Below are 11042 nucleotides of genomic sequence, written 5' to 3' on the forward strand. Positions count from 1 at the left end.
ACGTGGCTACAGGGATGGTGCAGGCGGGAGGGATTCAGATTTCTGGATAACTGGGGCTCTTTCTGGGGAAGGTGGGACCTCTACAGACAGGATGGTCTACATCTGAACCTGAGGGGCACAAATATCCTGGGGGGGAGATTTGTTAGTGCTCTTTGGGGGGGGGGTTTAAACTAATGCAGCAGGGGCATGGGAACCTGGATTGTAGTTCTAGGGTAAGGGAGAATGAGAGTATAGAGGTCAGGAGCACAGATTTGACGTCGCAGGAGGGGGCCAGTGTTCAGGTAGGTGGTTTGAAGTGTGTCTACTTCAATGCCAGGAGTATACGAAACAAGGTAGGGGAACTGGCAGCATGGGTTGGTACCTGGGACTTCGATGTTGTGGCCATTTCGGAGACATGGATAGAGCAGGGACAGGAATGGATGTTGCAGGTTCCGGGGTTTAGGTGTTTTAGTAAGCTCAGAGAAGGAGGCAAAAGAGGGGAAGGTGTGGCACTGCTAGTCAAGAGCAGTATTACGGTGGCGGAGAGGATGCTAGATGGGGACTCTTCTTCCGAGGTAGTATGGGCTGAAGTTAGAAACAGGAAAGGAGAGGTCACCCTGTTGGGAGTTTTTTTATAGGCCTCCTAATAGTTCTAGGGATGTAGAGGAAAGGATGGCGAAGATGATTCTGGATAAGAGCGAAAGTAACAGGGTAGTTATTATGGGAGACTTTAACTTTCCAAATATTGACTGGAAAAGATATAGTTCGAGTACAATAGATGGGTCGTTTTTTGTACAGTGTGTGCAGGAGGGTTTCCTGAAACAATATGTTGACAGGCCAACTAGAGGCGAGGCCACGTTGGATTTGGTTTTGGGTAATGAACCAGGCCAGGTGTTGGATTTGGAGGTAGGAGAGCACTTTGGGGACAGTGACCACAATTCGGTGACGTTTACGATAATGATGGAAAGGGATAAGTATACACCGCAGGGCAAGAGTTATAGCTGGGGGAAGGGCAATTATGATGCCATTAGACGTGACTTGGGGGGGATAAGGTGGAGAAGTAGGCTGCAAGTGTTGGGCACACTGGATAAGTGGGGCTTGTTCAAGGATCAGCTACTGCGTGTTCTTGATAAGTATGTACCGGTCAGGCAGGGAGGAAGGCGTTGAGCGAGGGAACCGTGGTTTACCAAGGAAGTGGAATCTCTTGTTAAGAGGAAGAAGGAGGCCTATGTGAAGATGAGGTGTGAAGTTTCAGTTGGGGCGATGGATAGTTACAAGGTAGCGAGGAAGGATCTAAAGAGAGAGCTAAGACGAGCAAGGAGGGGACATAAGAAGTATTTGGCAGGAAGGATCAAGGAAAACCCAAAAGCTTTCTATAGGTATGTCAGGAATAAGCGAATGACTAGGGAAAGAGTAGGACCAGTCAAGGACAGGGATGGGAAATTGTGTGTGGAGTCTGAAGAGATAGGCGAGATACTAAATGAATATTTTTTGTCAGTATTCACTCAGGAAAAAGATAATGTTGTGGAGGAGAATGCTGAGCCCCAGGCTAATAGAATAGATGGCATTGAGGTACGTAGGGAAGAGGTGTTGGCAATTCTGGACAGGCTGAAAATAGATAAGTCCCCGGGACCTGATGGGATTTATCCTAGGATTCTCTGGGAGGCCAGGGAAGAGATTGCTGGACCTTTGGCTTTGATTTTTATGTCATCATTGGCTACAGGAATAGTGCCAGAGGACTGGAGGACAGCAAATGTGGTCCCTTTGTTCAAAAAGGGGAGCAGAGACAACCCCGGCAACTATAGACCGGTGAGCCTCACGTCTGTAGTGGGTAAAGTCTTGGAGGGGATTATAAGAGACAAGATTTATAATCATCTAGATAGGAATAATATGATCAGGGATAGTCAGCATGGCTTTGTGAAGGGTAGGTCATGCCTCACAAACCTTATTGAGTTCTTTGAGAAGGTGACTGAACAGGTAGATGAGGGTAGAGCAGTTGATGTGGTGTATATGGATTTCAGCAAAGCGTTTGATAAGGTTCCCCACGGTAGGCTATTGCAGAAAATACGGAGGCTGGGGATTGAGGGTGATTTAGAGATGTGGATCAGAAATTGGCTAGCTGAAAGAAGACAGAGGGTGGTGGTTGATGGGAAATGTTCAGAATGGAGTACAGTCACAAGTGGAGTACCACAAGGATCTGTTCTGGGGCCGTTGCTGTTTGTCATTTTTATCAATGACCTAGAGGAAGGCGCAGACGATACTAAAGTCGGTGGTGTTGTCGATAGTGTGGAAGGATGTAGCAGGTTACAGAGGGATATAGATAAGCTGCAAAGCTGGGCTGAGAGGTGGCAAATGGAGTTTAATGTAGAGAAGTGTGAGGTGATTCACTTTGGAAGGAATAACAGGAATGCGGAATATTTGGCTAATGGTAAAGTTCTTGAAAGTGTGGATGAGCAGAGGGATCTAGGTGTCCATGTACATAGATCCCTGAAAGTTGCCACCCAGGTTGATAGGGTTGTGAAGAAGGCCTATGGAGTGTTGACCTTTATTGGTAGAGGGATTGAGTTCCGGAGTCGGGAGGTCATGTTGCAGCTGTACAGAACTCTGGTACGGCCGCATTTGGAGTGTTGCGTACAGTTCTGGTCACCGCATTATAGGAAGGACGTGGAGGCTTTGGAGGGGGTGCAGAGGAGATTTACCAGGATGTTGCCTGGTATGGAGGGAAAATCTTATGAGGAAAGGCTGATGGACTTGAGGTTGTTTTCGTTGGAGAGAAGAAGGTTAAGAGGAGACTTAATAGAGGCATACAAAATGATCAGGGGGTTGGATAGGGTGGACAGTGAGAGCCTTCTCCCGCGGATGGAAATGGCTAGCACGAGGGGACATAGCCTTAAACTGAGGGGTAATAGATATAGGACAGAGGTCAGAGGTAGGTTCTTTACGCAAAGAGTAGTGAGGCCGTGGAATGCCCTACCTGCTGCAGTAGTGAACTCGCCAACATTGAGGGCATTTAAAAGTTTATTGGATAAACATATGGATGATAATGGCATAGTGTAGGTTAGATGGCTTTTGTTTCGGTGCAACATCGTGGGCCGAAGGGCCTGTACTGCACTGTATTGTTCTATGTTCTATGTACCTCGAGCCACTCCCCCACCTTATCCCTATAATCGGACTTAACCTACACATTCATGGCCACAGAATAAAACTGTCTGTGCGGAGTCTGCATGTTCTTCCTGTGACTGCGTGGGTTTCTTCCAGGTGCTCCGGTTTCCTCCCACAAGTCCTGAAAGACGTGTTGTTAGATGAATTGGACATTCTGAATTCTCCTTCTGTGTACCCGAACAGGCACCGGAGTGTGGCGACTAGGGGATTTTCACAGTAACTTCATTGCAGTGTTAATGTAAGCCTACTTGTGACACGAATAAGATTATTATTATACCCCGATTAAGCCACAAGCAGACATGTACTTGCTGTCGCTCTGGGTTATTTTCACATGCTGTACGTATGCGATGCATTTTACACAATAGGAGTAGCATTGGCATAAACCAATTCTTATTACACACCGACACCAGGCTTTGCCGGCGTAACCAGAAAATGCTGGAAATATTCACAGGTCAGGCACCATCCGAAGGGAGAGAAACAAGAGCTAACAATTCAGCTCAACAACCTTCCATCGAAACTCACAGAGGTAGTCTGACTCTGAATCAACCCGGAACGTAAACTCACAAGAGGGGGGGGTGACAGATTCAAACAGAATGAGCCGATGCCAAGTGCAAATCCAGTGCAATGGCAATTCTAAGTTACAGAAAGTTTGGGGAGGACGATCTGTGTCCTGCCCTGAAAACAGGCCTTACAACAACAACAACTTGCATTTATATAGCACCTGTAAGATAGTAAAATGTCCTGAGCAGCTTTGTAGAAGTATCATGATAAATCTGACCACGAGCCATATTGGGAAGTGTTGGACAAGTGACAAAAAAAGCTTTACCACCCCGAGTTTCCTGTTGTTTGCCATTTCCTCACCCAGCTCCCTCTGTGACCTTTCCGTCCTTGACCTGCTGCAAAGTTCCAATGAAACTCGAGGAACAGCACCTCAACCCTTTGACTGGAGTCAACATGGAGTTCAGCAATGGTAGATTATAATCTCTGCCTCCATCTTGATCTACAGGTGTGTTTATCTACTGGGCCAATCTTGCCTTGTTTCTTTCTTTAACCCTTCGTGTAGCTATCAGCAGAAGCCTGCTATCCAGCCAGTCACACCTCATCTGGCCATATCTTTTGTTTCGTTACCCACTGCCCCAAAACCTTTTGTCATTTCATGGACTGCGGTGATTCGAGGCAGCGACTCACTACACCACCTTTTGATGGCAAGAGAAGTACTGGCCTAGCCAGCACAGGAAGGAACAAAAATAAAGAAATAATTGTTCCACCTTCCCTCCTCCCTATCACAGAGCTTCCCATTTGGTCTTTCTTTTAAAACAACAAAAACTGCAGTTGCTGGAAATCGGAAATGAAAAGTGGAAATTAGCAGCAGGTCAGGTAGCATCCGCAGAGGGAGACAGGGTTAACGCTGGAGGTCGAGGTGACCTTTCAACGGAACTGAAGAAAGATCAAAATGTTTTGAGCTGGAAGGGCGAGAGGCCAGGAAGGACAAAAGGGAAGTTTGCGATAGGGCAGCGGAGATTAAATGACAACATGACGCAACAGCCAAAGAGAGGGGTAATGGATATATAAAGGAACAAAAGATGTGTCCAAGTGAGGCAAATGGCTACAATAGCAAGCGACTGAATGCAACATGAAGGGATAAAGAAAGAAACAAGACAAGACTGACGCAGCAAGAAAACACACACATATAATCTCTGCCTCCATCGTGATCTACAAGTCTTGAAAGATGCCGAGTGAGGAGTTGAAAGACGAAATGCTGTCCCTCGTGTTTCACTCTAACACTGGAGCAGGCCAAAGACAGAATGGTCAGAGTGGGAGCAAAGTGTTCTTCCTCGTCCCCTTCCACTTGCTCAATACCAATTCCATTTATACCGTTCCTCAGTTCTGATAAGGATCAGGGCGGAAACTTGATCTCTGCTTCCCCCCCCCCCCCCCCCCCATGGACGTTGCATGACTGGACGAGATTCTGCAATATTTTCTGTTTATTGCTTGGCCAAAGAGGCTAACGCTAAGGAGCATCTTAAAGAAGGAGGACGTGGAGCAGGAGGAGGAGTGGGAGATCTGGAGTGGTCTTAGGGCCCGAGGCAGCTTTTGGCCCGGCTGCCAATGGCAGAATGAGGAAAATTGGGCTTTTATAAAAGAGTTCAGAATTACTGGAGCACAGAAACCAGAGAGTTGTGGAAGATTACACAGGTAAGGGAGAGTGGAGAGTCGTAGAATAGTTGCAGCACAGAAGGAGGCCTTTTGGCCCATCAGGCTTATGTTGGCACAATACACCTCATGCCAATCCTCTGCATTTTTCCAGTAGCCCTGTGCATTCTTCCTTTTTTAAAAAAAAAAGTGTACCCAATTATTTTTTCTAATTAAGGGGCATGGCCAATCCACCTACCCTGCACATCTGTGTGTTGTGGGGGTGAAACGCACGCAGACACGGGGAGACTGTGCGAACTCCACATGGACAGTGACCCAGGGCCGGGATTTGAACCTGGGACCTCAGAGCCGTAGGCAGCAATGCTAACCACTGTGCCACCGTGCTGCCTTCTGTGCATTCTTCCTTTTCAGACAATGATCCAATTCCCTCCTCAAAGCCTCGATTGAACCTGCCTCCACCACACTCTCAGGCGGTGCATTCTAAACACCCCCCCCCCCCCCCCCCCCCCCGCCCCCCGCTCAGTGAAAAGGTTTCTCCTCGGGTCGCCACTGCTTCTTTCACCAGTTACCCTAAATTTGTGTCCACTGGGTCTCAAACCCTCCGCCAACGGGAAGCGCGTCTCTCGCTGCTCCGTCCAGACTACCTCCTGATTTGTAATACCTCCATAAAATCTCCTCTCAACCTTCACTTCTCAAAGGAAAAATGTCCTAACTTCTCCCCGTGTGTGCGTGGGTTTCCTCCGGGTTGCTCCGCGTTTCCTCCCACAGTCCAAAGATGTGCAGATAGGTGGATCGGCTATGCTAAAAATGACCCTTAAGTGCCCAAGGATGTTCAATTTAGGTTACGGGGAAAGGGTGGAGTGGGGTGGAGAGGTAAGTGGGACTAGGTAGGATGCTCTTTCAAAGGGCGGTGCAGACTCGATGGGCCAAGTGGCCTCCTTCTGTCCTGTAGGGATTCTATATTTCTCCAATCTATCGACAGAACTAGTTTCTCACCTCTGGGATCATTCTTGTGAATCTTTTCTACACCTGTCATGTGAGAGTGTCTGTAGTGAGAGTGCCTTTAAGAAATGGCTGTTTACTACTGCAGTGATGTCAGAGAGTGGGTGGAGCTGGGCTGTCTGTCAGCTTTTTACTTTCGTTTTAGGCTGTTTGCTGCAGGGTGTGTTTCACTTTCGTTTTCAGTGTTGGAGCTGAAGCCAGACAAAGCAGGTGTACTGTTGATCTCTGTGCCATGAAAAGACTATCTCTTGATCATTTGGTGAATTCAGAATTATAAATGTTCTCAGTAGTGAATGTAAACATAATGTGCTTCTGTTGAAAGGTGTTTCTTCTGTCTTCTGGATGTTGTTTGGGAAGTTATTAAGGGTTACTTAGTGTTGTATTCTTGGGGGGGGGGGGTTGTATTTGAATGGATGGTTGCTAAGGTGTTCACTGTATGTTTTAAAAAGGTCAACTTGAGTTCATAGAATAAACATTGTTTTATTTTTAAAAATACTTTTCCATTTCTGATCTACCACACCTGTAGAGTGGGCCGTGTGCTCCCCATACCACAATCTATTAAAAGTTGTGGGTCAGGTGAACTCCATGATACACTTTGGGGTTGTCTGAACCCTGGCCCAGAACACATCCTCTCCCAATCCGCTGTAACCAGACTCCTGAATGACCCTCTTATGGACTGAACTGATCTCTTCACACACCTTCTCTACGGAGGAGCACTGCACTCCTGTATGCTTCACCCAATGCCTGTGTCTATGTATTTACATTGTGTATTTATGTATGTCCCATGTTTATTTTCATGTATCTGGACTGTACGCAGAACAATGCTTTTCGCTGTACCTCGGTACACATGACAATAAAACAAGTACAAAGTTGGGCGCTCAGATCTGAACACAATATTCCAATTGCGGCTGAATCAGAGGCCATGGAGCAGGCTTCAAAATAAGCAAGGGAATTTTTAAAATCAAGGCTTCGCCAGATTGAAAGTCAGTTTCAAGTCGGCAGGTTGAGGTGGGTGGGGGAGGGGGCGAACGAGACTTGCTGTAGATGAGGACACCGGCAACATTACATCAGTTCAAATTTACAAAAAGGTGCAAAGTGGAAGAAATTAAATGTTTAAAAAGTTGCGACCGACCCCACCTTACAACACCGTTGACAATGCAGAGCTCCCCGAATACTGTGCAACAAACACATTCTGAGATCTCACACAAAGTCTGGACTGGATCAATTCACCAACCTCAGGCTCAAAGGGAGGATGGCGGTGAACAGTCATTGCGATAAAAGTAGGAGCTATTCTCCCCGTATCTGATAAAACACAAGGTATTGCCTGTTGCAACAGAAACTCGATTAGGGGTGCACAGTTTAAAAATAAGGGTGAAGAGGGCTTTCGTTTAAGACGGAGATGAGAATAATTTTCTCTCGGAGATTTGTAAATATTTGGACCGCTGTACCCCGGGAGAGTGGTGGAGGCAGGGTCGGATCGTTGAATATTTGTAAAGCAGGGCGGCACGGTGGCGCTGAGGACCCGGATTCTATCCCGGCCCCGGGTCACTGTCCATGTGGAGTTTGCCCATTCTCCCCGTGTCTGTGTGGGCTTCACCCCCACAACACACATGTGTAGGTTAGGTGGATTGGCCACGCTAAATTGCCCCTTAATGGGAAAGAAATAATTAGGTGCTCCAAATTTATTTTTTTTTAAAGGAAAAAAATGAATATTTGTAAAGCAGAGGTAGCTATTTTCAAAATCCCTACAGCGCAGAAGGAGGCCATTCAGCCCATCAAGTCTGAAATTACACTCTGAAAGAGCGTGTTACCTAGACCCACTCCCCCGCCCTATCTCCATAACCCCACCTAACGTGCACATCTTTGGACTGTGGGAGGAAACCAGAGCACCCGGAGGAAACCCACGCACACACGGGGAGAACGTGCAGACTCCGCACTGTTAGATTCTTGACTAACAATCGAGCCAAACGATATTGGGGCGAGGTGGTAGAGTTGAGGCCACAATCAGCTTGCTGAATGACGGGGGCACGCCCGAGGGGCCGAATGGCCGTCTCCTGGTCCCAATTCGTCTGTCCCTGTCGCCTGCGTCCAACTCTTTCCCTTCTGTGCAGATGCTGCTGGACCTGCTGGGCATTTCCCAGCGTCTATTTCAAAAAGTACTTGCTCGGGCTGCCAAACGCTTTGGGACACCCTGGGGCATGGGGAGGCGCTACAGAAATGCAACTCTTTCTTGGCACCAAGCTCCGGTATGTTTAACAGTCTGGCCGTTGGCATTGGAGTGGGTGGAGGCAGGGATGCCCCGAGTCTCTCCCCTGGGCGGGCAGGCAACATGAACAGGTCAAACCTGAAGTTTGGGGGAAATGCAAAGAGTCCAGTTTGGAGAATGCAAAGAGCCCAGTTTGGAGAACGCAAAGTGCCCAGTTTGGAGAACGCAAAGTGCCCCGGGTTGCACGGTTCTGTTTTGGGTGCAACTTTCTTTTTAAAATATAAAATAATTACACCTATGTAAACAAAAGCCACGTGTGGCATCTGCAATTGCTGGAGGGAGGGAAATGTGTCTCAAACTAAAGATGCACAATGTAACTTTTGCAACACTTGAGATCCACTCTTCCACAAGGTGTAACGGGGGGGGGGGGGGGAACAGATTCATTTGTTGCAATTTCTTTCCCTCCCCGGGAATGGAACGCTCACGTTCTCGATACAAAATGTAGCAATTTTGTATCCCCGCGCTTCATTCACCCACCTTCATCCTCTCGATTCCTGCCTCAAACTTCAGCTGCTCCACCATCCGCTGCATGCTCGACACGCTTGAGTTTGTACTCATGCTTTTCACCCTCGCTCTGTCTTTCCAATGCTACTCACTCTGTTCCTGGGCTAATACTTTATTTTGCAAAATAAACTCCGCCCAGGCGCCCACTGAAGGAACTGATGTCACCGGGATTCACTGGAGGGAGGAGACCAGCCCACTGAATCACAAACTCTTCACCATCTCCAGTGGACGCAAGATGGGGCAGAGCCTTCAATAGAAGCGCTCATACTGCCATCTACCTCCTCACTGTGAGGTTTGCAGGAGTACCGAGTGAGGGTTTTGTAGTGGGGGAATGGCTCATTATCCACACACAATAGGAAAGCAGTCAAGCACAAATATAATAATAATTTTTATTGTCACAAGTACGCATACATTAACACTGCAATGAAGTTACTGTGAAAAGCCCCTAGTCGCCACACTCCAGCACTTGTTCGGGTACACAAGAAGAATTTAGAATGTACAATTCACCTAACAAGCACGTCTTTCAGGACTTGTGGGAGGAAACCCACGCAGACACGGAGAACGTGCAGACTCAACAGTGACCCAAGCCAGGAATCGAACCTGGGACACTGGCGTTGTGAAGCAACAGGGCTAACCACTGTGTTACTGTGCTGCCCAAACTGCACGGGCGGGATTCTCCAATCCCGCGGCAGTGTCCACGCCGTTGTAAACACCGTCGCGTTTTACGACGGCATGAACAGGCCGCTCCCACGACTAATTCTGGCCCCTACAGGGGGCCAGCACGGCGCTAGAGCGGTTCGCGCCATTCCAGCTGCCGATCCCGGCGCGAATTGTGCGCCGCGGGATCTGCGCATGTGCAGTTGTGCCAGCGCCAACGAGGGCATGCGCAGTGCATCCAATGCACGCGTGCGCAGTGGCCTCCTTCAACGCGCCGGCCCGGACGCAACATGGCACAGGGGCCGGCGCATAGGAAAGGAGGCCCCCAGCCACAGAGGCCGGCCCACCGATTGGTGGATCCCGATCGCGGTCCAGGCCACATCGGACACCCCCCCACAGGCCGCCACCCGACCCTTACATGCCGAGGTCCCGCCGGCCTAGAGCAGGTTAGGACGGCGCCGGCGGGACTCGGCTCTTTCCTTACGGCCGCTCAGCCCATCCGGGCCAGAGAATCGGAGGGCCAGCCACGTAGAGAGGCCCGCGACCGGCGGCGCGACAACCATGCCGGCGCCAATTCTCCGAGAATCGCGCGCCGGCGTCGGGGCAGCGTGTCCTGTTTGCGGGGATTCTCCGGCTCGGCGCAGGGCTGGGAGAATCCCGCCCCACATCATTGGACTGTGGGAGGAAACCGGAGCACCCGGAGGAAACCCACGCAGACACGGGGAGAACGTGCAGAGTCCGCACAGACAGTCACCTGAGGCTATAGTTGAACCCGGGTCCCAGGCGCTACGTGGTAGCAGTGCTAACCCGTGCCACTGTGACACCAGAAACAGGTAACAGAACCGGAAAAAATCACGTTTTCAGAGTCAGAAGCTTCAAACTGCCTCTCCAGAGACCAGACACAAACCTCTCAGCTGACAATCCCAATTGCAGTGCAGCGGGAGTGCCGCACTCTCAAAGGTGCTGTCTTTCTAGGCTCAGCCCAGCTTGTCCTTGCACACGGATGTAAAAGGCTTCAGGAGACTATTCTGAAGAAGAGCGGCGGGGGGGGGGATCTTTAGGGTTGCCAACTCGCACTTGTGGTTCAGTTGGAGCCAAGTATCTGAGAAGAAGGCAGCTCTCACAGATACTGCCAGGAGAGAGGCCGGTCAATGGAGTGTAGGGAAGAAAGTGATTCCCATAAGCTAAAGAACAGATCGTTCTAGAAACCAAGGGATGAAAGAGGAGTGCCAGGAAGGCTGAAGTCAAAGGGACAAAGAATTGGAATCTTAACAAGGTACTGTTCACTGAAGTTAAAGGGGCTGAGAGATACTCCCGA

This window comes from Scyliorhinus torazame, chromosome 9 (genome assembly GCF_047496885.1).
Source record: "Scyliorhinus torazame isolate Kashiwa2021f chromosome 9, sScyTor2.1, whole genome shotgun sequence".
NCBI lineage: Eukaryota > Metazoa > Chordata > Chondrichthyes > Carcharhiniformes > Scyliorhinidae > Scyliorhinus > Scyliorhinus torazame.